Genomic DNA, 25,755 nt, shown 5'->3' on the forward strand with positions numbered 1-25,755 from the left:
TTATTTATAACATATACTTTATTTATAACATATACTTTATTTCACCGAAAATCCCTCATTTATTATAATTAATTGTTTTATGGTTATTTTGAGATGTGTTACACTACTTTTAAGAGTGAACTATTGTATTGTATTGTATTTATCTACATGGTGTTAATGCTGTGAGGTCATCAACGGGAGCCATGCTTTTACTCATTTTGCTCAGAGCCTGATGAGTAGAGGTATGTGTTATGTACGCTCCGCTCTTTTCAATGCACATGTAAGCAAATGTCCAAAAAAAGACAACCGAAAATGATATCGTCATTGATTTAGTGTTGCGCTACAGTTTTTAGGAATATATATTAGTGTGAATGGGGATAATGTTTGACTGCAACTTTGCAAGGTTTGCCCAGCCAGCGTTACCTTTGGGGTCTCTCAGGTGCAGACAGCGTGAGTTTTCTGACAGGAATTCAGCACTCTTTTGTCTTTTATCAGGCTAATATAGTTGTGTATGGCAGTCCAGACGGCAGCATCAAGCTTGGCTTTGTATTTGTATCCATTCCATGCAGGTATGTTGTGAAATGTGACTATTTGATATGTAATGTTTAATGTGCTAATTAGTTAGCTGTTGTTAATTTTGTTACTTGTCTAGACATGTCAAAATGGCGTTGTTGCCTCATTAGTATACCTCAGGTACAATAGTACACTAAGAAATATTTAGCATTTATTAGCGAATTATTTCTGTATAACATTTATAAAACGAAATGAGTCTTTTGAAAATATGAACATGTACATTTTGTACAATGCATTTTTAGTTGTTGACGTGAGTTAGCTCAGAGCGTGATGAAGAGAGGCTAATATAGTTGTGTTTGGGAGTCCAGACAGCAGCACCAACCTTTGTCTTGTAATTGTATCCATTCCATGCAGTCACTAAAAGAGACAACCGGCAGAATTGTGTCCAGAGACTTGTCTTCCACCTACACCTCACCAGAACACAACGCAGAAAGGTACAGGACTGAAGTGTCTTTAACACGTGCACGATGGGGAGATGAGGCCAGAGGTTGCATTGCATTACAACTGCTCTCTTTTCTCTCTCCCTCCCATTTTCTCTGTTCCTCTTTTTCTCTTCTCTTCATTCCACTCCATTCTTTCTCTTTACTCTCATTTTTCTCTCCCCTTTCCTTCTCTCTCCTCCCTTTCTTTCTCTCTCTCTCTCTCTCTCTCTCTCTCTCTCTCTCCTCTCCTTTCTCCTCTTTCTCTCGTTTTCTCTCCTCTTTCTTTCTCTCTCTCTCTCTCTCCTTTCTCACTTATTTTTCTCTTTCTCTCAAATTCATTTTTTCCTAATTCAAGCTGCTTTATTGGTATGAAAAACATTGTCTCACTTTTGCCAAAGCAACAATGTGTACAATATACATTGTAATACAATTATAAAAAGATAACAAATAGTAATATAAAATGGTGGCAAATGATAATACAACATGAAATACAAAAATAACAAGGTAAGTCAGTAGTAGAAATATAATAAATAAAAATGGAAAATGAAACTAAAACTAACTTATAACTAAATAACTAATCTTCACCATTACATCAGTACTACAACCACCATCATCATTACCATCATCAAATCAAAAATCAAATTGATTTATATAGCCCTCCATACATCAGCTGATATCTCAAAGTGCTGTACAGAAACCCAAGCTAAAACCCCAAACAGCAAGCAATGCAGGTGTAGAAGCACGTTGGTAGGAAAAACTCCCTAGAAAGGCCAAAACCTAGGAAGAAACCTAGAGAGGAACCAGGCTATGTGGGGTGGCCAGTCCTCTTCTGGCTGTGCCGGGTGGAGATTATAACAGAACATGGCCAAGATGTTCAAATGTTCATAAATGACCAGCATGGTCGTATAATAATAAGGCGGAACAGTTGAAACTGGAGCAGCAGCACAGTCAGATGGACTGGGGACAGCAAGGAGTCATCATGTCAGGTAGTCCTGGGGCATGATCCTAGGGCTCAGGTCCTCCGAGAGAGAGAAAGAAAGAGAGAATTAGAGAGAGCATATGTGGGGTGGCCAGTCCTCTTCTGGCTGTGCCGGGTGGAGATTAACAGAACATGGCCAAGATGTTCAAATGTTCATAAATGACCAGCATGGTCGAATAATATTAAGGCAGAACAGTTGAAACTGGAGCAGCAGCACGGCCAGGTGGACTGGGGACAGCAAGGAGTCATCATGTCAGGTAGTCCTGGGGCATGGTCCTAGGGCTCAGGTCCTCTAAGAGAGAGAAAGAAAGAGAGAAGGAGAGAATTAGAGAACGCACACTTAGATTCACACAGGACACCGAATAGGACAGGAGAGGTACTCCAGATATAACAAACTGACCCTAGCCCCCCAACACAAACTACTGCAGCATAAATACTGGAGGCTGAGACAGGAGGGGTCAGGAGACACTGTGGCCCCATCCGATGATACCCCCGGACAGGGCCAAACAGGCAGAGTATAGCCCACAAAGATCTCCACTACGGCACAAGCCAAGAGGGGTTGTGCCTTCCTCTCCCTTTTACACTCTCGCTCCTATTTTCTATCTCCTTTTCTCTCTCCTTTTCTCTCTCCCTTCTCCCTCTCTCTCCCTTCTCCCTCTCTCTCCTTTTCTCTCTCCCTTCTCCCTCTCTCTCCTTTTCTCTCTCTCCTTCTCTCTCCTTTCTCTCTCCTTTTCTCCTCTCTCCCTCTCCTTTCTCCCCTCTCTCCCTTCTCCCTCTCTCCCTCTCTCTCCTTTTTCTCCCTTCTCCCCTCTCTCCCTTCTCTCTCCCTCCTCTCTCCCTCTCTCTCCTTTTCTCTCTCCCTTCTCTCCCTCTCTCCCTTCTCCTTCTCTCTCCCTTCTCCCCCTCTCTCCTTTTTGTCTCCCTTCTCTCCTTTTCTCTCTCCCTTCTCCCTCTCTCTCCTTTTCTCTCTCCCTTCTCCCTCTCTCCTTTTCTCTCTCCCTTCTCTCCTTTTCTCTCTCCTTTTTCTCTCCCTCTCTCCCTTCTCCTTCTCTCTCCTCTCCCTTCTCCCTCTCTCTCCTTTTCTCTCTCCCTTCTCCCTCTCTCTCCTTTTCTCTCTCCCTCTCTCTCTCCTTTTCTCTCTCCCTTCTCCCTCTCTCTCCTTTTCTCTCTCCCTTCTCCTTCTCTCTCCTTTTTGTCTCCCTTCTCCCTCTCTCTCCTTTTCTCTCTCCCTTCTCCCTCTCTCTCCCTTCTCCCTCTCTCTCCTTTTCTCTCTCCCTTCTCCCTCTCTCTCCCTTCTCCCTCTCTCTCCTTTTCTCTCTCCCTTCTCCTTCTCTCTCCTTTTCTCTCTCCCTTCTCCCTCTCTCTCCTTTTCTCTCTCCCTTCTCCTTCTCTCTCTCTTTTTGTCTCCCTTCTCTCTCTGCTCCCTTTTTCTCTCGCTCTCCCTTTTCTCTCTCCCTTCTCCTTCTCTCTCCTTTTTGTCTCCCTTCTCTCTCTGCTCCCTTTTTCTCTCGCTCTCCCTTTTTTCTCTCTCCCTTCTCCTTCTCTCTCCTTTTTGTCTCCCTTCTCTCTCTGCTCCCTTTTTCTCTCGCTCTCCCTTTTCTCTCTCCCTTCTCCTTCTCTCTCCTTTTTGTCTCCCTTCTCTCTCTGCTCCCTTTTTCTCTCGCTCTCCCTTTTTTCTCTCTCGCTCTCCCATTTTCTCCTGCTCCCTTTTCTCTCACTCCCTTTTTCTCTCTCTCTCCCCTTTTTGTCTCGCTCTCCCATCTTCTCTAGTTCCCTGTTGCTCTCGTTACCGTTTCCCTCGCTGCTGTTTGTCTTGTGGGATCCTGTGTTTTGCATTATAGCCATTACCATATATATGATTAAATATTATCTGATGTTGGCTGTGTGAAGTATCTGTATTTGTGCACTGGAGCATCATGAGATTAAACAACTGCTTGCTACATCTACTTGCCTGTTTGTGTGTGTGAGAAGAACTGAGTAACATGGTGTGACCTGCATTTTGCAAAACTGTAGATAACAGCCCAGCAGATGCTTTGTCCTTGTGTTTGTATGTGACAATATTGAGCACATGGTGTGACTTGCTGTATCTTACAAAGTTGTGGTTAATCAGGTATAGGGAGGGGTGGTCATCACGAGGTTTAACTTGAGCTGGAAAAATACTGAACAACACAATAGCAGGAACTGAGCAACTGTTATAACTAGGGGGTGATACCAGAACAGTGAGAATCTATACATCGACGGAGGGTGGACTCCAAGAAGCGCCAAGAGGCAGGGACCCGCCTGCGATAGGCTGAGCAAGTCTAAACCACACTCAGCCTCTACTGTGATAGGCCAACAGACGGGTTGGAACTATGTCTATCACAGTATATGAACAGCTGTTTCCTTATATCCTGTCAGTTCCCTGTTCTGCCCTGCGTGGTATTACAGTGAGCCCGTATATACGAAAGTTGCATTTGCCATTTATTGCTTAGCTAATAAAAGTACATAGAGTACAATCAGTGACTCAGTGTTATAACTTGTTCTGATACCAGATTCGAATTGACGCAACCCTAACACACTCGTTCTAGTTCTCTAGTCGCTCTCTTTACCATTTCCCTCTCTGCTGTTTCTCTCAGTCTAGTTCTCTAGTCGCTCTCTTTACCATTTCCCTCTCTGCTGTTTCTCTCGTTCTAGTTCTCTAGTCGCTCTCTTTACCATTTCCCTCTCTGCTGTTTCTCTCATTCTAGTTCTCTAGTCGCTCTCTTTACCATTTCCCTCTCTGCTGTTTCTCTCATTCTAGTTCTCTCTCCTCTCTCTGTCTCTACTACTCTTCTGTGTCGCTCTATTCTGCTTCTCTCACTACTAAATGGGGAGTTGGTTATAAGTATCTTTGGCCGGGCCATGTTGCAGAGAGCGGGGGAAGGGTGGGGAACAAAGATCAGGGGAAGAGCAACTACAACCAGCAGGGGGAGGAGTCCAAAAGCTTATTACACTACATTTTAGTCTAGAATCATTCCTTATAATAATCAATTAAATGTCTCTACATCTATAACTAAAGTCAAAATGTCACAAAACAGCAGTTTTTACAGTTGATCACTGATCACTTTCTTTCTTACCAAATAGCACATTTTCACGTAAGGTACGAGATTTTAAAATCCCTCCGTATTCGCTCCGTATTTTTGACATTGGCTTCACAACATTTCCTGCTACTCTATGCATGAGGACCTTTGGTGAATGCAGCCCCAGAGCGTGTCGGGTTTCAGTGAGTGGGTGGGGTTTTGTGCGAGGGCTTTTGTTACGTCATTATGTTCTACCCTATCAACGTCCTAGACGGGACAGTGTACTCGCATATCACCCAGCATACGTTGCAACTCTGAGGCAGAGGTTAGAACATTACAACACACAAGGTAGCCATTATTATCCCTACCAGTTTCATGTCTATACAATATCCTGTGGGAACCTTCTATGGGTGGTTTTTGAGCCTCTGAAGGTCTGTTTGACCCCAACCAGGATCCGAAACATCAGGGGGGTTGTGCTCTATATATGAGGGCCTCTCCTATGTCTGTATTGTGCTCGCTTCGGCAGCACATATACTAAAATTGGAACGATACAGAGAAGATTAGCATGGCCCCTGCGCAAGGATGACACGCAAATTCGTGAAGCGTTCCTTATTTTGACCCCTTTTACCCCGATATATAAGGGGGGGACATCCATCTTCCTCCTAGTATTACTCATAAGAAAATGTTTTAAATCCCATTGGAAATGGTGCCATAATGGCAGTGACTTAATGTTAATTTTGTTCCAATACCTCCATCTGGTGGCCACATAGCGCTATTGCATCCATTGGTGTTATCACTAACAGTGATAATTTCCCAAGATGGCGTAGCAGTGAAGACGTGTTTTGTTCGTGTCTCGTGTACTTTTGTATTTTTCGTATATATATATTTCAATTTTATTTTCGATCTCTTCGATTTTTTATTCGATTATACCTTCCGGTAACCTGCCTCACCCAATGTGATACGGTATCGCTATTATTTTTAATTTTAGAACACATTCAAGAACCTCCAGAAGCTAACCAGATTTGTGTCAAATCGGGGGGGCATGTTGTCCGGTCCTCTGGCAGTCTCTATGGGGGTGCCACAGGGTTCAATTCTCGGGCCGACTCTTTTCTCTGTATATATCAATGATGTTGCTCTTGCTGCGGGCGATTCCCTGATCCACCTCTACGCAGACGACACCATTCTGTATACTTCTGGCCCTTCCTTGGACACTGTGCTATCTAACCTCCAAACGAACTTCAATGCCATACAACACTCCTTCCATGGCCTCCAACTGCTCTTAAACGCTAGTAAAACCAAATGCATGCTTTTCAACCATTCGCTGCCTGCACCCGCATGCCCGACTAGCATCACCACCCTGGATGGTTCCAACCTAGAATATGTGGACATCTATAAGTACCTAGGTGTCTGGCTAGACTGTAAACTCTCCTTCCAGACTCATATCAAACATCTCCAATCTAAAATCAAATCTAGAGTCAGCTTTCTATTCCGCAACAAAGCCTCCTTCACTCACGCCGCCAAACTTACCCTAGTAAAACTGACTATCCTACCGATCCTCGACTTCGGCGATGTCATCTACAAAATAGCTTCCAATACTCTACTCAGCAAACTGGATGCAGTTTATCACAGTGCCATCCGTTTTGTTACTAAAGCACCTTATACCACCCACCACTGCGACTTGTAGGCTCTAGTCGGCTGGCCCTCGCTACATATTCGTCGCCAGACCCACTGGCTCCAGGTCATCTACAAGTCCATGCTAGGTAAAGCTCCGCCTTATCTCAGTTCATTGGTCACGATGGCAACACCCACCCGTAGCACGCGCTCCAGCAGGTGTATCTCACTGATCATCCCTAAAGCCAACACCTCATTTGGCCACCTTTCCTTCCAGTTCTCTGCTACCTGTGACTGGAACGAATAGCAAAAATCGCTGAAGTTGGAGACTTATCTCCCTCACCAACTTTAAACATCTGCTATCTGAGCAGCTAACCGATCGCTGCAGCTGTACATAGTCCATTGGTAAATAGCCCACCCAATCTCCCTACCTCATCCCCATACTGTTTTTATTTATTTACTTTTCTGCTCTTTTGCACACCAGTATCTCTACCTGCACATGACCATCTGATCATTTATCACTCCAGTGTTAATTTTCAAAATTGTAATTATTCGCCTACCTCCTCATGCCTTTTGCACACAATGTACATAGACTCTTTTTTTCTACTGTGTTATTGACTTGTTAATTGTTTACTCCATGTGTAACTACTCTGTGTTGTTGTCTGTTCACACTGCTATGCTTTATCTTGGCCAGGTCGCAGTTGTAAATGAGAACTTGTTCTCAACTAGCCTACGTGGTTAAATAAAGGTGAAATAAAAAATAAAATAAAAAACAGTCAGCCAATCCAATGACATCCCCCTTATCCCTCTTTTTCTCTTTCTCCTCTCCCTTTTCTCTCATCATACTCCCCCCTTTTCTCACTCCCCTTTTTCTTTCTCTCCCGCTCCCTTTTCTCATTTTCTTTCCCTTTCCCTCCCTTTGCCTCTCACTCTCCCTTTCTTTCTCTTTTTGTCTCCCCATTTTCTCTCTCCCCTTTTCTCATTCTCCCTCTCCCCCTTCTGTCTCTTTCTCCCCCCACCACCAGTTTTAAAAACTCTTATTGAACCACACTGGCAATGTGTCAACATGAAAGTTGAAACAGTCACCCCGCCCTTCCAACCACAGCCAGGCCACATGTGATCCCTAGTTCTCTGTCGCTCTCTTTATCATTTCCCTGTTTCTCTCATTCTAGTTCTCTCTCCTCTCTCTGTCTCTACCACTCTTCTGTGTCGCTCTATTCTGCTTCTCTCACTACTAAATGGGGAGTTGGTTATAAGTATCTTTGGCCGGGCCATGTTGCAGAGAGAGCGGGGGAAGGGTGGGGAACAAAGTCCAGGGGAAGAGCAACTACAACCAGCAGGGGGGGTTGTAGTTTTGATCACTGATCACTTTCTTTCTTACCAAATAGCACATTTTCACGTAAGGTACACGATTTTAAAACTCCCATGGTTAGGGTATTTTTGACGTAGGCTTCACAACATTTCCTGCTACGTTTATGCGTGAGGACCTTTAGTGAATGCAGCCCCAGAGCGTGTCGGGTTTCAGTGAGTGGGTGGGGTTTTGTGCGAGGGCTTTTGTTACGTCATTATGTTCTACCCTATCAACGTCCTAGACGGGACAGTGTACTCACATATCACCCAGCATACGTTGCAACTCTGAGGCAGAGGCTAGAACATTACAACACACAAGGTAGCCATTATTATCCCTAGCAGTTTCATGTCTATACAATATCCTGTGGGAACCTTCTATGGGTGGTTTTTGAGCCTCTGAAGGTCTGTTTGACCCCAACCAGGATCCGAAACGTCAGGGGGGTTGTGCTCTATATATGAGGGCCTCTCCTATGTCTGTATTGTGCTCGCTTCGGCAGCACATATACTAAAATTGGAACGATACAGAGAAGATTAGCATGGCCCCTGCGCAAGGATGACACGCAAATTCGTGAAGCGTTCCTTATTTTGACCCCTTTTACCCCGATATATAAGGGGGGGACATCCATCTTCCTCCTAGTATTACTCATAAGAAAATGTTTTAAATCCCATTGGAAATGGTGCCATAATGGCAGTGACTTAATGTTAATGTTGTTCCAATACCTCCATCTGGTGGCCACATAGCGCTATTGCATCCATTGGTAACAACAAAACTAAGGAGATGATTGTGGACTTCAGGAAACAGCAGAGGGGACACCCCCCTATCCACATCGATGGAACAGTAGTGGAGAGGGTAGCAAGTTTTAAGTTCCTCAGCATACACATCACAGACAAACTGAATTGGTCCACCCACACAGACAGCATCGTGAAGAAGGCGCAGCAGCGCCTCTTCAACCTCAGGAGGCTGAAGAAATTTGGCTTGTCACCAAAAGCACTCACAAACTTCTACAGATGCACAATCGAGAGCATCCTGGCAGGCTGTATCACCGCCTGGTACGGCAACTGCTCCGCCCACAACCGTAAGGCTCTCCAGAGGGTAGTGAGGTCTGCACAACGCATCACCGGGGGTAAACTACCTGCCCTCCAGGACACCTACACCACCCGATGTTACAGGAAGGCCATAAAGATCATCAAGGACGACAACCACCCGAGCCACTGCCTGTTCACCCCGCTATCATCCAGAAGGCGAGGTCAGTACAGGTGTATCAAAGCTGGGACCGAGAAACTGAAAAACAGCTTCTATCTCAAGGCCATCAGACTGTTAAACAGCCACCACTAACATTGAGTGGCTGCTGCCAACACACTGACTCAACTCCAGCCACTTTAATAATGGGAATTGATGGGAAATTATGTAAAATATATCACTAGCCACTTTAAACAATGCTACCTAATATAATGTTTACATACCCTACATTATTAATCTCATATGTATACGTATATACTGTACTCTATATCATCTACTGCATCTTTATGTAATACATGTATCACTAGCCACTTTAACTATGCCACTTTGTTTACATACTCATCTCATATGTATATACTGTACTCGATACCATCTACTGTATCTTGCCTATGCTGCTCTGTACCATCACTCATTCATATATCCTTATGTACATATTCTTTATCCCCTTACACTGTGTATAAGACAGTAGTTTTGGAATTGTTAGTTAGATTACTTGTTGGTTATTACTGCATTGTCGGAACTAGAAGCACAAGCATTTCGCTACACTCGCATTAACATCTGCTAACCATGTGTATGTGACAAATAACATTTGATTTGGTATTATCACTAACAGTGATAATTTCCCAAGATGGCGTAGCAGTGAAGACGTGTCTCGCGTTTTTCTGATTTTTTTGTATATATATATATTTCAATTTTATTTTCGATCTATTTACGATTTTTTATTCGATTATACCTTCCGGTAACCTGCCTCACCCAATGTGATACGGTATCGCTATTATTTTTAATTTTAGAACACATTCAAGAACCTCCAGAAGCTAACCAGATTTGTGTCAAATCGGGGGGGCATGTTGTCCGGTCCTCTGGCAGTCTCTATGGGGGTGCCACAGGGTTCAATTCTCGGGCCGACTCTTTTCTCTGTATATATCAATGATGTTGCTCTTGCTGCGGGCGATTCCCTGATCCACCTCTACGCAGACGACACCATTCTGTATACTTCTGGCCCTTCCTTGGACACTGTGCTATCTAACCTCCAAACGAGCTTCAATGCCATACAACACTCCTTCCATGTCCTCCAACTGCTCTTAAACGCTAGTAAAACCAAATGCATGCTTTTCAACCATTCGCTGCCTGCACCCGCACGCCTGACTAGCATCACCACCCTGGATGGTTCCAACCTAGAATATGTGGACATCTATAAGTACCTAGGTGTCTGGCTAGACTGTAAACTCTCCTTCCAGACTCATATCAAACATCTCCAATCTAAAATCAAATCTAGAGTCAGCTTTCTATTCCGCAACAAAGCCTCCTTCACTCACGCCGCCAAACTTACCCTAGTAAAACTGACTATCCTACCGATCCTCGACTTCGGCGATGTCATCTACAAAATAGCTTCCAATACTCTACTCAGCAAACTGGATGCAGTTTATCACAGTGCCATCCGTTTTGTTACTAAAGCACCTTATACCACCCACCACTGCGACTTGTATGCTCTAGTCGGCTGGCCCTCGCTACATATTCGTCGCCAGATCCACTGGCTCCAGGTCATCTACAAGTCCATGCTAGGTAAAGCTCCGTCTTATCTCAGTTCACTGGTCACGATGGCAACACCCACCTGTAGCACGCGCTCCAGCAGGTGTATCTCACTGATCATCCCTAATGCCAACACCTCATTTGGCCACCTTTCCTTCCAGTTCTCTGCTGCCTGTGACTGGAACGAATTGCAAAAATCGCTGAAGTTGGAGACTTTTATCTCCCTCACCAACTTTAAACATCTGCTATCTGAGCAGCTAACCGATCGCTGCAGCTGTACATAGTCTATCGGTATATAGCCCACCCAATTTTACCTACCTCATCCCCATACTGTTTTTATTTATTTACTTTTCTGCTCTTTTGCACACCAGTATCTCTACCTGCACATGACCATCTAGATCATTTATCACTCCAGTGTTAATCTGCAAAATTGTAATTATTCGCCTACCTCCTCATGCCTTTTGCACACAATGTACATAGACTCTTTTTTTCTACTGTGTTATTGACTTGTTAATTGTTTACTCCATGTGTAACTACTCTGTGTTGTTGTCTGTTCACACTGCTATGCTTTATCTTGGCCAGGTCGCAGTTGTAAATGAGAACTTGTTCTCAACTAGCCTACGTGGTTAAATAAAGGTGAAATAAAAAATAAAAAAGTCAGCCAATCCAATGACATCCCCCTTCTCTCTCCCTCTTTTTCTCTTTCTCCTCTCCCTTTTCTCTCATCATACTCCCCCTTTTTCTCACTCCCCTTTTTCTTTCTCTCCCCCTCCCTTTTCTCATTTTCTTTCCCTTTCCCTCCCTTTGCCTCTCACTCTCCCTTTCTTTCTCTTTTTGTCTCCCCATTTTCTCTCTCCCCTTTTCTCATTCTCCCTCTCCCCCTTCTGTCTCTTTCTCCCCCCACCACCAGTTTTAAAAACTCTTATTGAACCACACTGGCAATGTGTCAACATGAAAGTTGAAACAGTCACCCCGCCCTCCCAGCCACAGCCAGGCCACATATGAATCTCTAGTTTTCTGTCGCTCTCTTTATCATTTCCCTGTTTCTCTCATTCTAGTTCTCTCTCCTCTCTCTGTCTCTCCTACCTCTTCTGTGTTGCTCTATTCTGCTTCTCTCACTACTAAATGGGGAGTTGGTTATAAGTATCTTTGGCCGGGCCATGTTGCAGAGAGCGGGGGAAGGGTGGGGAACAAAGTCCAGGGGAAGAGCAACTACAACCAGCAGGGGGGGTTGTAGTTTTGATCACTGATCACTTTCTTTCTTACCAAATAGCACATTTTCACGTAAGGTACACGATTTTAAAACTCCCATGGTTAGGGTATTTTTGACGTAGGCTTCACAACATTTCCTGCTACGTTTATGCGTGAGGACCTTTAGTGAATGCAGCCCCAGAGCGTGTCGGGTTTCAGTGAGTGGGTGGGGTTTTGTGCGAGGGCTTTTGTTACGTCATTATGTTCTACCCTATCAACGTCCTAGACGGGACAGTGTACTCACATATCACCCAGCATACGTTGCAACTCTGAGGCAGAGGCTAGAACATTACAACACACAAGGTAGCCATTATTATCCCTAGCAGTTTCATGTCTATACAATATCCTGTGGGAACCTTCTATGGGTGGTTTTTGAGCCTCTGAAGGTCTGTTTGACCCCAACCAGGATCCGAAACGTCAGGGGGGTTGTGCTCTATATATGAGGGCCTCTCCTATGTCTGTATTGTGCTCGCTTCGGCAGCACATATACTAAAATTGGAACGATACAGAGAAGATTAGCATGGCCCCTGCGCAAGGATGACACGCAAATTCGTGAAGCGTTCCTTATTTTGACCCCTTTTACCCCGATATATAAGGGGGGACATCCATCTTCCTCCTAGTATTACTCATAAGAAAATGTTTTAAATCTTAATTGGAAATGGTGCCATAATGGCAGTGACTTAATGTTAATGTTGTTCCAATACCTCCATCTGGTGGCCACATAGCGCTATTGCATCCATTGGTAACAACAAAACTAAGGAGATGATTGTGGACTTCAGGAAACAGCAGAGGGGACACCCCCCTATCCACATCGATGGAACAGTAGTGGAGAGGGTAGCAAGTTTTAAATTCCTCAGCATACACATCACAGACAAACTGAATTGGTCCACCCACACAGACAGCATTGTGAAGAAGGCGCAGCAGCGCCTCTTCAACCTCAGGAGGCTGAAGAAATTTGGCTTGTCACCAAAAGCACTCACAAACTTCTACAGATGCACAATCGAGAGCATCCTGGCAGGCTGTATCACCGCCTGGTACGGCAACTGCTCTGCCCACAACCGTAAGGCTCTCCAGAGGGTAGTGAGGTCTGCACAACGCATCACCGGGGGTAAACTACCTGCCCTCCAGGACACCTACACCACCCGATGTTACAGGAAGGCCATAAAGATCATCAAGGACGACAACCACCCGAGCCACTGCCTGTTCACCCCGCTATCATCCAGAAGGCGAGGTCAGTACAGGTGTATCAAAGCTGGGACCGAGAGACTGAAAAACAGCTTCTATCTCAAGGCCATCAGACTGTTAAACAGCCACCACTAACATTGAGTGGCTGCTGCCAACACACTGACTCAACTCCAGCCACTTTAATAATGGGAATTGATGGGAAATTATGTAAAATATATCACTAGCCACTTTAAACAATGCTACCTAATATAATGTTTACATACCCTACATTATTAATCTCATATGTATACGTATATACTGTACTCTATATCATCTACTGCATCTTTATGTAATACATGTATCACTAGCCACTTTAACTATGCCACTTTGTTTACATACTCATCTCATATGTATATACTGTACTCGATACCATCTACTGTATCTTGCCTATGCTGCTCTGTACCATCACTCATTCATATATCCTTATGTACATATTCTTTATCCCCTTACACTGTGTATAAGACAGTATTTTTGGAATTGTTAGTTAGATTACTTGTTGGTTATTACTGCATTGTCGGAACTAGAAGCACAAGCATTTCGCTACACTCGCATTAACATCTGCTAACCATGTGTATGTGACAAATAACATTTGATTTGGTATTATCACTAACAGTGATAATTTCCCAAGATGGCGTAGCAGTGAAGACGTGTCTCGCGTTTTTCAGATTTTTTGTATATATATATATATATATATATATATATATTTCAATTTTATTTTCGATCTATTTACATCTATCCACATAGCGCTATTGCATCCATTGGCTTCATCACTGACACTGGGAAAGAGAAAAGGGGGGAGAGAAAAAGAGGGAGAGAGACACAAGGGGGAAAAGAGAGGGGAGAGAGTGAAAAGGGGAGAGAGAAAAGTAGAGAGGTAGGGATAGGAGACAAAAATGGGGTGAGAGAAAGAGGGAAAATTGGGGAGGGGAAATAAGGGAAACAATAAAGGGGGAAATATGGGGGTTAAAACAGGGGAAGGGGCATAAGGGAGGAGAGTGGAGGGGAAAATAGGGGAGTGGGAAATAGGCCATGGACCTCCAGCACTAAAGGCATAAAAAAATGTTTTAAATTGCACGGTGCACGGTTGGACTTAGTCTGTGGAGCAAAAGCTGAAAATAGTTTTTTTTTAATCATCAGAAAAACGAGTCCAACTTCTCTCTCATTGCACTATGTTCAGCTCTTGTTCCACAGACCAAGTCCAGCCGTGCACCTGGTGATGTGGCTTCAGGGGGTTGCTGGAGGTCCATGGCCGAGTAGTGAGGGGAAATAGGAGGAAAATAGTGGGAAGAATATGGGGACGGGAACATAGAGGGAGGGCCAAATTAGGGCTGTGGAAAATATTTCCGTACCCCCTATTTTTGTCTTCTATCCCTCCCTCTCCTATTCTCTCTCCCCCCTTTCTCTTTCCCCCTTTTTGTATTTTTCTTTCTCTCTCTCTCTTCCCCCCCATGTCATTGGATTGGTTGACAGTGTCAGTGATAACACCAATGGATGCAGTAGCGCTATGTGGCCACCAGATGGATGTATTGGAACAAAATTAACATGATGTCACTGCCATTATGGCACACTTTCCAATGGGATTTTAAAAATATAGCCAATGGATGCAAAAGTGCTATGTGGCCACCAGATGGATGTTAATTTTGTTCCAATACATCCCTCTGCTGGCCACATAGCGCTATTGCATCCATTGGCAAACACTGGTTGCAGAGAAAAGGGGGGAGAGAGAAAGAGACCAAAGAGGGAGAGAGAAAAAGAGAGGGTGTCGACTTCTCTAGGGTAGGGGGATGAAAAGCGTGCCCAAATTAAACTGTCTGTTACTCAGCCATAAAAGCTAGAATATGCATATAATTAGTAGATTTGGATAGAAAACACTGAAGTTTCTAAAACTGTTTGAATGATGTCTGTGAGTATAACAGAACTCATATGGCAGGCAAAACCCCGAGAAAACATCCAACCAGGAAATGGGAAATCTGAGGTTTGTAGTTTTTCAACTCTTTTCCTATCGAATACACGGTGTCTATGGGATCATATTGCACTTCCTACGGCTTCCACTAGATGTCAACAGTCTTTAGAACTTTGTTTGAGGCTTCTACTGGCTTCTACTGTGAAGTGGGGGCGAATGAGAGGGGAATGAGTCAGAGGTCTGCCAGAGAGGCATGAGCTGACCACGCATTCCGCGCATTCACATGATAGTTAGCTTGCAATCCTACAGACAAAGGAATTGTCCGGTTGGAACATTATTGAAGATTTATGTTAAAAACATCCTAAAGATTGATTCTATACTTCGTTTGACATGTTTCTACGGACTGTAACGGAATTTTTTTACTTTGTCTGCACCTAGTGATCGCGCGTCATGAATTTGGAATACTGGGCTAAACGCGTGAACAAAAAGGAGGTATTTATCATTTATTTATTGTGGAACTGGGATTCATGGGAGTGCATTCTGATGAAGATCAAAGGTAAGTGAATATTTATAATGCTATTTTTGACTTCTGTTGACTCCACAACATGGCGGATATTTGTTTGGGTTCTTTTGGTCTCAGAGCTGTACTCAGATTATTGCATGGAGTGCTTTTTCCGTAAAGTTTTTTTGAAATCTGACACAGCGGTTGCATTAAAGAGAAGTGTATCTATATTTCCATGTATAATAGTTGTATCGTTTCTCAATGTTTATTATGAATATTTCTGTAAATTGATGTGGCTCTCTGCAAAATCACTGCATGTTTTGGAACTACTGAACATCACGCGCCAATGTAAAATTAGATTTTTGGATATAAATATGCACTTTACAGAACAAAACATACATGTATTGTGTAACATGAAGTCCTATGAGTATCATCTGATGAAGATCATCAAAGGTCAGTGATTCATTTTATCTCTATTTCTGCATTAAATTTTGGCTCTTTGGCTGGAAAAATGGCTGTTTTTCTGTGACTTGGCTCTGACCTAACATAATCCTTTGGTGTGCTTTCGTCGTAAAGCCTTTTTGAAATCAAACACTGTGGCTTGATTTACAACAAGTGTATCTTTAAAATGGTGTAAAATACTGGTATGTTTGAGGAATCTTAATTATTAGATTTCTGTTGTTTTGAATTTGGAGCCCTGCGGTTTTTACTGGCTGTTGACGAGGTACCCTAGTGAGGTTAAAAAGAAAGCGAAAAAGGAGAGAGACAAAAAGGAGAGAGAAAGAGAAAAAGGAGGGAGGGGGAGAGAAAAGCAGAAAGAGAAAAAAAGGGGGAGAGAGGAAAGGGACAGAGAGAAGGGGAGAGAAAACGGAAGAGAGAATAGGTGGAAAGAAAAATGAGAGGGGAGACAGCGAGACAAAAAGGAGAAAGAAAAAGAAAAAGGGAGAGAAAGACAAACAGTTGCAGAGAAAAATGAGAGCGAGAGAAGGGGTAGGGAGAAAAAAAGAGTGAGAAAGAAAGAGAAGGTGAGAGAGAAAAATAGGGGGGAGAGAAAACAAGGGAAAAAATAGAGAGTGGGAGAGAGAAAAGGGTAGAGAGAAAAATGGGAGAGTAAGAGAGAAAAATAGGGGGTGAGAAAAATGGAAAGAAGAGAAAAAGGGGGAGAGAAGGGGAGGGAAAAGAGGGATGGAGAAAAATAGAGAAGAGGGAGAACGAGAAAGTGGGAGGGAGAAAACGGGGAAAAGAGGAAAAGGGGAAAACAGGGATGGAGAGAAAAGAGGGGGGAGAGAATGAGAGAGGGGGAGAAAAAAATTGGGGAGAGAAAGGGAGAGAGAAAAGGGGAGAAAGAGCATGCAGAGAAAAAGAACTGCAGAAGAGAGAGCCACAAACACTGGTTGCAGACAAAGGGTGAGAGAAAAGAGGGGGAGAGAAAGCAAAAGCGGGAGAACGGAAAGAGGGAGAGAAAGGGGGGAGAAAGAAAAGGGCAGAGAGAAAAATAGAGGGAGAGAAAGAGGGAAAAGAACAGCAAGTGCCACAAACACTGGTTGCAGACAGAGGAGAGAGAGAAAGGGAGAACAGAAAGAGTGAGAGAAATGGAGGGAGAGAAAGAAAAGGTCTGAGAGAAAAAAAAGAGAAAAATAGGAAAGAAAGGGGGAAAAGAACAGCAGAAGAGGGAGAGCCACAAACACTGGTTGCAGAGAAAGAGGGAGAAAGAGCGGGAGAGAAAAAAGGGAAAAGAAAATAGATTAAAGAGGGAGGGGGAAAGGGAGAGAAGAGGGGAGAGAGACAAAAAGGAGAGAAGAGGGGAGAGAGACAAAAAGGAGAGAAAAGGGGGGATAGAGAACAAGGGAAATGTGAGACAAAGAGGGACAGAAAAGGGGGAGAGAGAGAAAGTGAGAGAAAAAATGTGCAAGAGAAAAATAGGGAAAGAAAGAGAAAAAGTGGTTGACAAAAAGGAGAGAAAAAAGGGAGGGAGAAAGAGAGGAGAAAGGGGGGAGAGAAAAAAGGGAGGGAGAAAGAGAGGAGAAAGGGGGGAGAAAAAAGAGTGAGGGAGAGAAATAAGGGAGAAAATGGGGAGAGCGAGAAAGGGAGAGAAAAAGTGAGGGAGAGAGCATAGGTGGAAAGAAAAAGTGAGAGAAAAATAGGGGGAAAGAGGAAGAGAGAAAAAAGGGGAGAAAGAGTGAAAGTGAAACACTTGTTGCAGAGAAAAATGGGAGAGAAAGGAGAAGGAGAGAGAAAAAAAGAAAGAGAAAAGGGGAGAAATAGAGAAAGATACAAACAACTTGATGGAAGATGGAGACAAACGGGGGGAGAGAAAAAGGGAGAAAAAAAAGTGAAAAGGAGACAAATGGAGAAATAAAAATGGAGATAAGGGCGAGAGAGAAAAAAGGGGAAGAGAGAAAAAGGTGGCGAGAGAAAGGTAGAGACAAAAGAGGAGAGAGAGAAAAAAGGGCAAGAAAGAGAGAATGCAGTGAAAAGGAACTGCAGAAGAGAGCCACAAACACTGGTTGAAGAGAAAAAGGAGAGTGAAAATGGGGGTGAAAGAAAGACCAAAAAGGGGGGAGAGAGGGGAAAGAGAAAACGAGAGAGAGAAAGCCACAAACAGTTATTGCAGAGAAAAATGAGAGGGGGGAGGAGAAAAGTGAAAGAGGGGAAGAGAGACAAAAAAAGGGGGAGAGTGAAAAAGAGGAGGAAAGGGGAGAGAAAAAAGAGAAAGGTAGATTAAAATGGGAGAAAAGGAGAGAGAAAATGGGAGAGAGGGAGGAGAGAAAGAAAAGGGCAGAGAGAAAAAGCAGGGGAGAGAAAGAGCATGCAGAGAAAATGAACAGCAGAAGAGAGCCACAAACACTTCTTGCAGAGAAAAATGAAAAGAGAGAAAAGGGGGGAGAGAAGAAAGAGGGAGAGAAAAGGGAGATAGAGAGGGAAAGAAAGTGAGAGAGAGAGAAAGGGGAAGGAAAAAAAGAGAGAAAAATAGGGGGGGAAGAGAAAAAGATGGATAGAAAAAGGAAAATGGGAGACAAAATGGAGAGACAGAAAATGGGCAGCGAGAGAGAAAGAAAAAGTGAGAGTGAAAAAGAGAAAGGGGGAGAGAGAAAGAGAAAAGAGGGAGACAAAAAGAGGGAGAGAGAAAAGGTGAGAAAGGGGGATGGAGAAAAAGAGGGAGAGAGAAAGGGAGAACGAGAAAGAAAGGAAAGGAAAGGAAGAGGGACAAATAAAATAGGGGGAGAGCGAAAGAGAAAAGAGGGAAAGAAAAAGAGCAAGGGAAGGGGGAGAGAGAAAGGGGGAAAAAAAAGAGAGAGAAAGGGGATGGAGAAAAAGGGGGAGAAAGGGGGAGAGAAAGGAAGAGAAAAGGGAGAAAGATGGGGAGCAGAGAGAAAAGGGAGAAAGAGGGGGAGAGGAGAGAAAGGGAGAGAGAAAAAAGGAGACTGAACCATAAACAGAGAAAATGGGAAAAGGTGAGAGAAAATGGGGGAGAGAAAAGAGGGATGGAGAAAGAGACAAAAATGGGAGAGAGAGAAAAGAGAAGGGGGAGAGAAAGCGATAGAAAATGAAAGGGGAGAAAATGAACTGCAGAAGAGAGCCACAAACACAGGTTGCAGAGAAAAAGGGAGAGAGAAAAAGAGAAAAGAGGGGGAGGAAAAAAGGGAGAGAAAGAGAGCCACAAACACTTGCTGCAGAGAAAAATGAGAGAAGTGATAAAGGGGGGAAAGAAAAAAGGGAGTGTAAAAGGAGGGAGATAGCATGCAGAGAAAACAGCAGAAGAGACCCACAAACACTGGTTGCAGAGGGGAAAAGTGGAGACAGAGAAAATGGGAGAGCGAGAGAGAGAAAAAGGAGAGGAAGTGGGAGATAAAAAGGGGGGTAGAAAGAGGGTGAGAAAGAAAATGGGGGAAGAACAAAGGGAGAGAATGAAAGCCATAAACACTTGTTGCAGAGAAAAATGAGAGAAAAGGGGAGAGAGAAAATGGGGAGGGAGAGAAAGAGAAAGGGGGAGAGAAGATATGAAAGAAAAAGAGTTGGAGACAGAAAAATTGAGAGAAAATCGAGAGAGAGAAAAGGGGAAGAGAAAGGGAAAGAGGAAAAAGTGAGAGAGAAAAGAGAAAAAGGGAGAAAAGGGGAAAGAGAAAAAGTAATGAGAGAAAAGATGAGGAGAGAGAAGATGAGGGCTGAGAAAAAGGGGGAGAAAGGAGAAAATAGGGGGAGAGAAAAGGGAGAAAGACAGGGGGAGAGAGGGGGAAAATTAGGGGGAGAGATAGTGAGGGAGAGAGAATAGGTGGAAAGAAAAAGTGAGACAAAAAGGAGAGAGAAAAATAGGGGGAAAGAGGGAGAGAGAGAAAGGGAGAAATAAAGAAAGAAATGGGGAGAAAGAAAAAGAGGGGGAGGGGGAGGAGAGAAAGCCACAAACACTTGTTGCAGAGAAAAATGAGAGAAAAGGGGAGAGAAAGAGAAAGGGGGAGAGAAGATATGAAAGAAAAGAGTTGGAGATAGAAAAATTGAGAGAAAATCGAGAGAGAGAAAAGGGGAAGAGAAAGGGAAAGAGGAAAAAGTGAGAGAGAAAAGAGAAAAAGGGAGAAAAGGGGAAAGAGAAAAAGTAATGAGAGAAAAGATGAGGAGAGAGAAGATGAGGGCTGAGAAAAAAGGGGGGAGAAAGGAGAAAATAGGGGAGAGAAAAGGAGAAAGACAGGGGGAGAGAGGGGGAAAATTAGGGGAGAGATACGTGAGGGAGAGAATAGGTGGAAAGAAAAAGTGAGACAAAAAGGAGAGAGAAAAATAGGGGGAAAGAGGGAGAGAGAGAAAGGGAGAAATAAAGAAAGAAATGGGGAGAAAGAAAAAGAGGGGGGGGGGAGAGAAAGCCACAAACACTTGTTGCAGAGAAAAATGAGAGAAAAGGGGAGAGAAAAAGAAAGGGAGATGGAGAGAAAAGGGGGAGAGAAAAGCCACTAACACTTGTAGCAGAGAAAAATGAGAGAGAAAAAGAGGGAGACAAAAGGGGGAGAGAGAGAAAGGGAGAGGGCGAGAGAAAAAAAGAGAGACACAAAAAGGGGAGAAAGAGAGAAAAAAAGACTGGGGAGAGAGAAAAAGAGACAAATGGAGATAAATGGAGAGAGAGAAGGGCGAGAGAAAAAAGGGGAAGAGAGAGACAAAAAGGAGAGAAAGAGAAAAAAGGGAGAAAAAGAGAGAATGCAGTGTAGTGACAAGGAACTGCAGAAGAGAGCCACAGACACTTGCAGAGAAAAATTAGAAAAAGACAGAAAAGGGGTGAGAGAAAAAGAGAGACATAAGGGAGAGGAAAAAAAGGAGACAAAAAGGAGGAGAAAGGAAGAAAGAGACAAAAAAAGTAAAGAGAAAGAAAAAATGGGGAGAGGGAAAGGAAGAGAGAAAAAGACTGGGGGAGAGAAAAAAAGGAGAGAGAAAAATAGGGGGGAGAGACAAAAAAGGGAGAAAGAAAGAGGGGGGAGAGACAAAAAAAAGTGTGAAAGAAAGAGGGGGAGAGAAAGAGACAAGGAGAGAGAGAAGGACAAGGGAGAGAGACATGTTGGACCATTCTCCAGCCCCAGGACTCATACTATTTAACACAGAGGTAAAATACCTGCTATATGCTGAGGATTTGGTTATTCTATCACAAACCAAAGGTCTTCAACAGAACCTTAATATGGCAGTGAATGCACTCAAAGAAAAAGCCTGCAGAGCATTGTATGCAATAAAAATGAAATTATTCAAAATCAACATCCCAATTAGAATTTGGACCAAAATACAGAAGTGAGGTTTGGGGGCTACCCAATAAACTGGACTTTAAAATGTGGGACAAACATCCAATTGAAGCCCTACATGCAGAATTCTGTCAGAAAATCCAGAGAAATACACCAACTAATGCATGTAGGGCAGAACTTGGGCGCTTTTCAGTGGTAATGAAAACACAGAAAAGACATGGACATAGAAACCGGCAGACATGAACAGACATGGTGGTAGTAGTAGTAGTAGTAGTAGTAGACATGAACAGACATGGTGGTAGTAGTAGTAGTAGTAGAAGTAGTAGACATGAACAGACATGGTGGTAGTAGTAGTAGTAGCAGACATGAACAGACATGGCTACTCAAAGAGGATGTGGTCACTGCACAACAGGGGAGGTAGAAACGGAGATGCACTTTCTCCTTTGCTGTGATAAATGTTCCTCACCAAGAGATTCCTTATTCACAGAAATTACAACATTTATTCCATTCCAAAAACTAAAAATACTCAGTGATGATGATGATGGTAGTAGTAGTAGTAGTAGTAGTGATGGTGGTGGTAGTAGGAGTAGTAGTAGTAGTAGTAGTAGTGATGGTAGTAGTAGTAGTGATGGTAGTAGTAGTAGTAGTAGTAGTAGTGATGGTAGTAGTAGTAGTAGTAGTAGTAGTAGTAGTAGTAATGAGTGGATGGTAGCAGTAGTAAAGTAATGATGGTAGTAGTAGTAGTAGTAGTAAGATGGTGGTAGTAGTAGTAGTAATGAGTAGTGTAGTAGTAATGATGATGGTGGTAGTAGTAGTAGCAGTAGTGATGATGGTGGTGGTAGTAGTATGAGTGGAGTAGTAGTAATGATGGTGGTGGTAGTAGTAGTAGTAATGATGGTGGTGGTAGTAGTAATGATGGTGGTAGTAGTAGTAGTGATGGTGGTGGTAGTGGTGGTAGTAGTAGTAATGATGGTGGTGGTGGTAGTAGTAGTAGTAATGATGGTGGTGGTAGTAGTAGTAGTAATGATGGTGGTGGTAGTAGTAGTAGTAATGATGGTGGTGGTAGTAGTAGTAGTAATGATGGTGGTGGTAGTAGTAGTGGTAGTAGTAGTACGTAGTGATGATGGTGGTAGTAGTAGTAGTAGTAATGATGGTGGTGGTAGTAGTAGTAGTAATGATGGTGGTGGTAGTAGTAGTAATGATGGTGGTGGTAGTAGTAGGTAGTAGTAGTAGTAATGATGGTGGTAGTAGTAGTAGTAGTAGTAATGATGGTGGTGGTGGTAGTAGTAGTAGTAGTAGTAATGATGGTGGTGGTGGTGGTAGTAGTAGTGGTAATGATGGTGGTGGTAATGATGGTGGTAGTAGTAGTAATGATGGTAGTAGTAGTAGTAGTAATGATGGTGGTAGTAGTAGTAATGATGGTGGTGGTAGTAGTAGTAGTAGTAGTAATGATGGTGGTGGTAGTAGTAGTAATGATGGTGGTGGTAGTAGTAGTAATGATGGTGGTGGTAGTAGTAGTAGTAGTAGTAATGATGGTGGTAGTAGTAGTAGTAGTAATGATGGTGGTGGTAGTAGTAGTAATGATGGTGGTGGTAGTAGTAGTAGTAGTAGTAGTAATGATGGTGGTAGTAGTAGTAGTCGTAATGATGATGGTGGTAGTAGTAGTCATAATGATGATGGTGGTAGTAGTAGTAATAGTAATGATGGTGGTGGTAGTAGTAGTAATGATGGTGGTGGTAGTAGTAGTAGTCGTAATGATGATGGTAATGATGATGGTAGTTGTAGTACTGATGTAATGGTGAAGATTAGTTATTTAGTTATAAGTTAGTTTTAGTTTCATTTTCCATTTTTATTTATTATATTTCTACTACTGACTTACCTTGTTATTTTTGTATTTCATTTTGTATTATCATTTGCCACCATTTTATATTACTATTTGTTATATTTTTATAATTGTATTACAATGTATATTGTACACATTGTTGCTTTGGCAAAAGTGACAATGTTTTTCATACCAATAAAGCAGCTTGAATTAGGAAAAAAATGAATTTGAGAGAAAGGAGAGAAAAATAAGTGAGAAAGGAGAGAGAGAAAGAAGAGAGAGAGAGAGAGAGAAGAGAGAGAGAGAGAGAGAGAAGAGAGAGAGAGAGAGAAAGAGAGAGAGAGGGAGAAAGAATAGAGAGGAAGAAAGAGAAAGAAAGAGAGAAAGAGGAGAGAGAGGGAGAAAGAGAGAGAAAGAAAGAGAAAAAGAGAGCGAGAAAAAGAGGAGAGAGAAAGAAAGAGAGAGAAAGAGGAGAGAGAGAGAAAGAAAGAAAGAAAGAAAGAAAGAAAGAAAGAAAGAAAGAAAGAAGAGAGAGGGAGAAAGAGAAAGAGGAGAGCGATATAAAGAGAAAGTAGAAGAGAAAAGTGAGAGTAAAGAGAAAAGAGGAGAGTAAAGAGAAAGAATGGAGTGGAATGAAGAGAGAGAAAACAGAAGAGAAAAAGAAAGAGGGAGAGGAGAGAGAAAGAGGTTAGAGGGAAGAGAGAAAAGTGAGGGGGAAAAGAGAGAAGTTGTAATGCAATGCAACCTCTGGCCTCATCTCCCCATCGTGCACGTGTTAAAGGCACTGTACAGTCCTGTACCTTTCTGCGTTGTGTTCTGGTGAGGTGTAGGTGGAAGACAAGTCTCTGGACACAAGCCTGCCGGTTGTCTCTTTTAGTGACTGCATGGAATGGATACAATTACAAGACAAAGGTTGGTGCTGCTGTCTGGACTCCCAAACACAACTATATTAGCCTCTCTTCATCACGCTCTGAGCTAACTCACGTCAACAACTAAAAATGCATTGTACAAAATGTACGTGTTCATATTTTCAAAAGACTCATTTCATTTTATAAATGTTGAACAGGAATAATTTGCAAATAAATGCTAAATATTTCTTAGTGTACTATTGTACCTGAGGTATACTAATGAGGCAACAACGCCATTTTGACATGTCCAGACAAGTAACAAAATTAACAACAGCTAACTAATTAGCACATTAAACATTACATATCAAATAGTCACATTTCACAACATACCTGCATGGAATGGATACAAATACAAAGCCAAGCTTGATGCTGCCGTCTGGACTGCCATACACAACTATATTAGCCTGATAAAAGACAAAAGAGTGCTGAATTCCTGTCAGAAAACTCACGCTGTCTGCACCTGAGAGACCCGCAAAGGTAACGCTGGCTGGGCAAACCTTGCAAAGTTGCAGTCAAACATTATCCCCATTCACACTAATATATATTCCTAAAAACTGTAGCGCAACACTAAATCAATGACGATATCATTTTCGGTTGTCTTTTTTGGGACATTTGCTTACATGTGCATTGAAAAGAGCGGAGCGTACATAACACATACCTCTCCTCATCAGGCTCTGAGCAAAATGAGTAAAAGCATGGCTCCCGTTGATGACCTCACAGCATTAACACCATGTAGATAAATAAATACAATACAAGTACAAGTTCAAATACAAGTTCACTCTAAAAAGTAGTGTAACACATCTCAAAATAACCTTAAAACAATTAATTATAATAAATGAGGGATTTTCGGTGAAATAAAGTATATGTTATAAATAAAGTATATGTTATACCTGTAATACATACGTAGCATGTTGTGTCGAAAATCTCCCCTCTGCCAGAATTCCCCCTTCGCGTTCCTCGTTACTGTGACTTGCTTGCTAGCTGACATTTCTGCTCTTCACTCTTGTCAGTTTAGCCTACATTTCACTGATCTTAGTAGCAGAAAGCATTTTTGTCTGCAGTTTTCAGTTTGGCTATTTGTTTCAAGTGTATGTGGCGGTTCTAGCTTGTATGTCGCCCTGGGCGAACCCCCCCTTCAGCGTCCGCCCCGCACCGTGTTGCCCCGGGCAAGATGCCCATGTCGCCTGTACCTAAATCCGCTACTGATTGTTGTATTAGTCTATAAATAAATCTCTTTGCCAAAATTCGTCATCTCTCCCGTGTCTTATTCAACTAGTATTTTTGAAAGTGTAAGGATAATAATTCAGACATAGTCGTCCTGAAATGTTTATTGCTTGCCAACATTTTACTCCCTCCTCTATGTTTAATATAACACACATACATTAATTATTCATTTCGGTTGCCTTTTCTGGCATGAAGTTTGTTCTATAGAAACTATTTGACTCTGATGTGTGTCACAGAAAGTATTTGACTCAAGCCACAAAATTAAGAAAATTAGAAGGCAGGGGTGGATTCTGGCAGGGGGATTTTCAGCGCAACACTGGTACCTAACTTACTTGATGTTGGCTAGCAGCCAGCATTTATCTGCATTTGGAGAAAGTTGTGAACTCATTATCTTTTGGACACCCAAAGCTATGAAAATCGTGTGTATGTAATGAATGGAACTAGTCTGGGCTGTAGTCTGTTTAGCGAACATTCCACTCCTTGTAACA

General features: G+C 42.8%; 2 long non-coding RNA genes and 3 other non-coding genes across 5 annotated transcripts; 4 read left to right on the plus strand and 1 right to left on the minus strand.

The window, feature by feature from the left end:
- LOC121845303 lies at positions 1-4,608 on the plus strand. The gene is made up of 3 exons (XR_006082505.1): positions 1-548; positions 907-986; positions 4,156-4,608. It is a non-coding gene; the product is annotated as an uncharacterized LOC121845303 (long non-coding RNA).
- On the minus strand, positions 2,204-24,923 carry LOC121845302. The gene is made up of 3 exons (XR_006082504.1): positions 24,374-24,923; positions 23,936-24,015; positions 2,204-2,245 (listed from the first exon to the last, which is right to left on the minus strand). It is a non-coding gene; the product is annotated as an uncharacterized LOC121845302 (long non-coding RNA).
- On the plus strand, positions 5,502-5,608 carry LOC112241832. The gene has a single exon (XR_002952392.2). It is a non-coding gene; the product is annotated as a U6 spliceosomal RNA (small nuclear RNA).
- LOC121845305 lies at positions 8,434-8,540 on the plus strand. The gene has a single exon (XR_006082508.1). It is a non-coding gene; the product is annotated as a U6 spliceosomal RNA (small nuclear RNA).
- Positions 12,439-12,545, plus strand: LOC121845306. The gene has a single exon (XR_006082509.1). It is a non-coding gene; the product is annotated as a U6 spliceosomal RNA (small nuclear RNA).
- Positions 24,924-25,755: the final 832 nt, after the last annotated feature.

The sequence above is a fragment of the Oncorhynchus tshawytscha genome, unplaced genomic scaffold (assembly GCF_018296145.1).
Source record: "Oncorhynchus tshawytscha isolate Ot180627B unplaced genomic scaffold, Otsh_v2.0 Un_contig_2916_pilon_pilon, whole genome shotgun sequence".
NCBI lineage: Eukaryota > Metazoa > Chordata > Actinopteri > Salmoniformes > Salmonidae > Oncorhynchus > Oncorhynchus tshawytscha.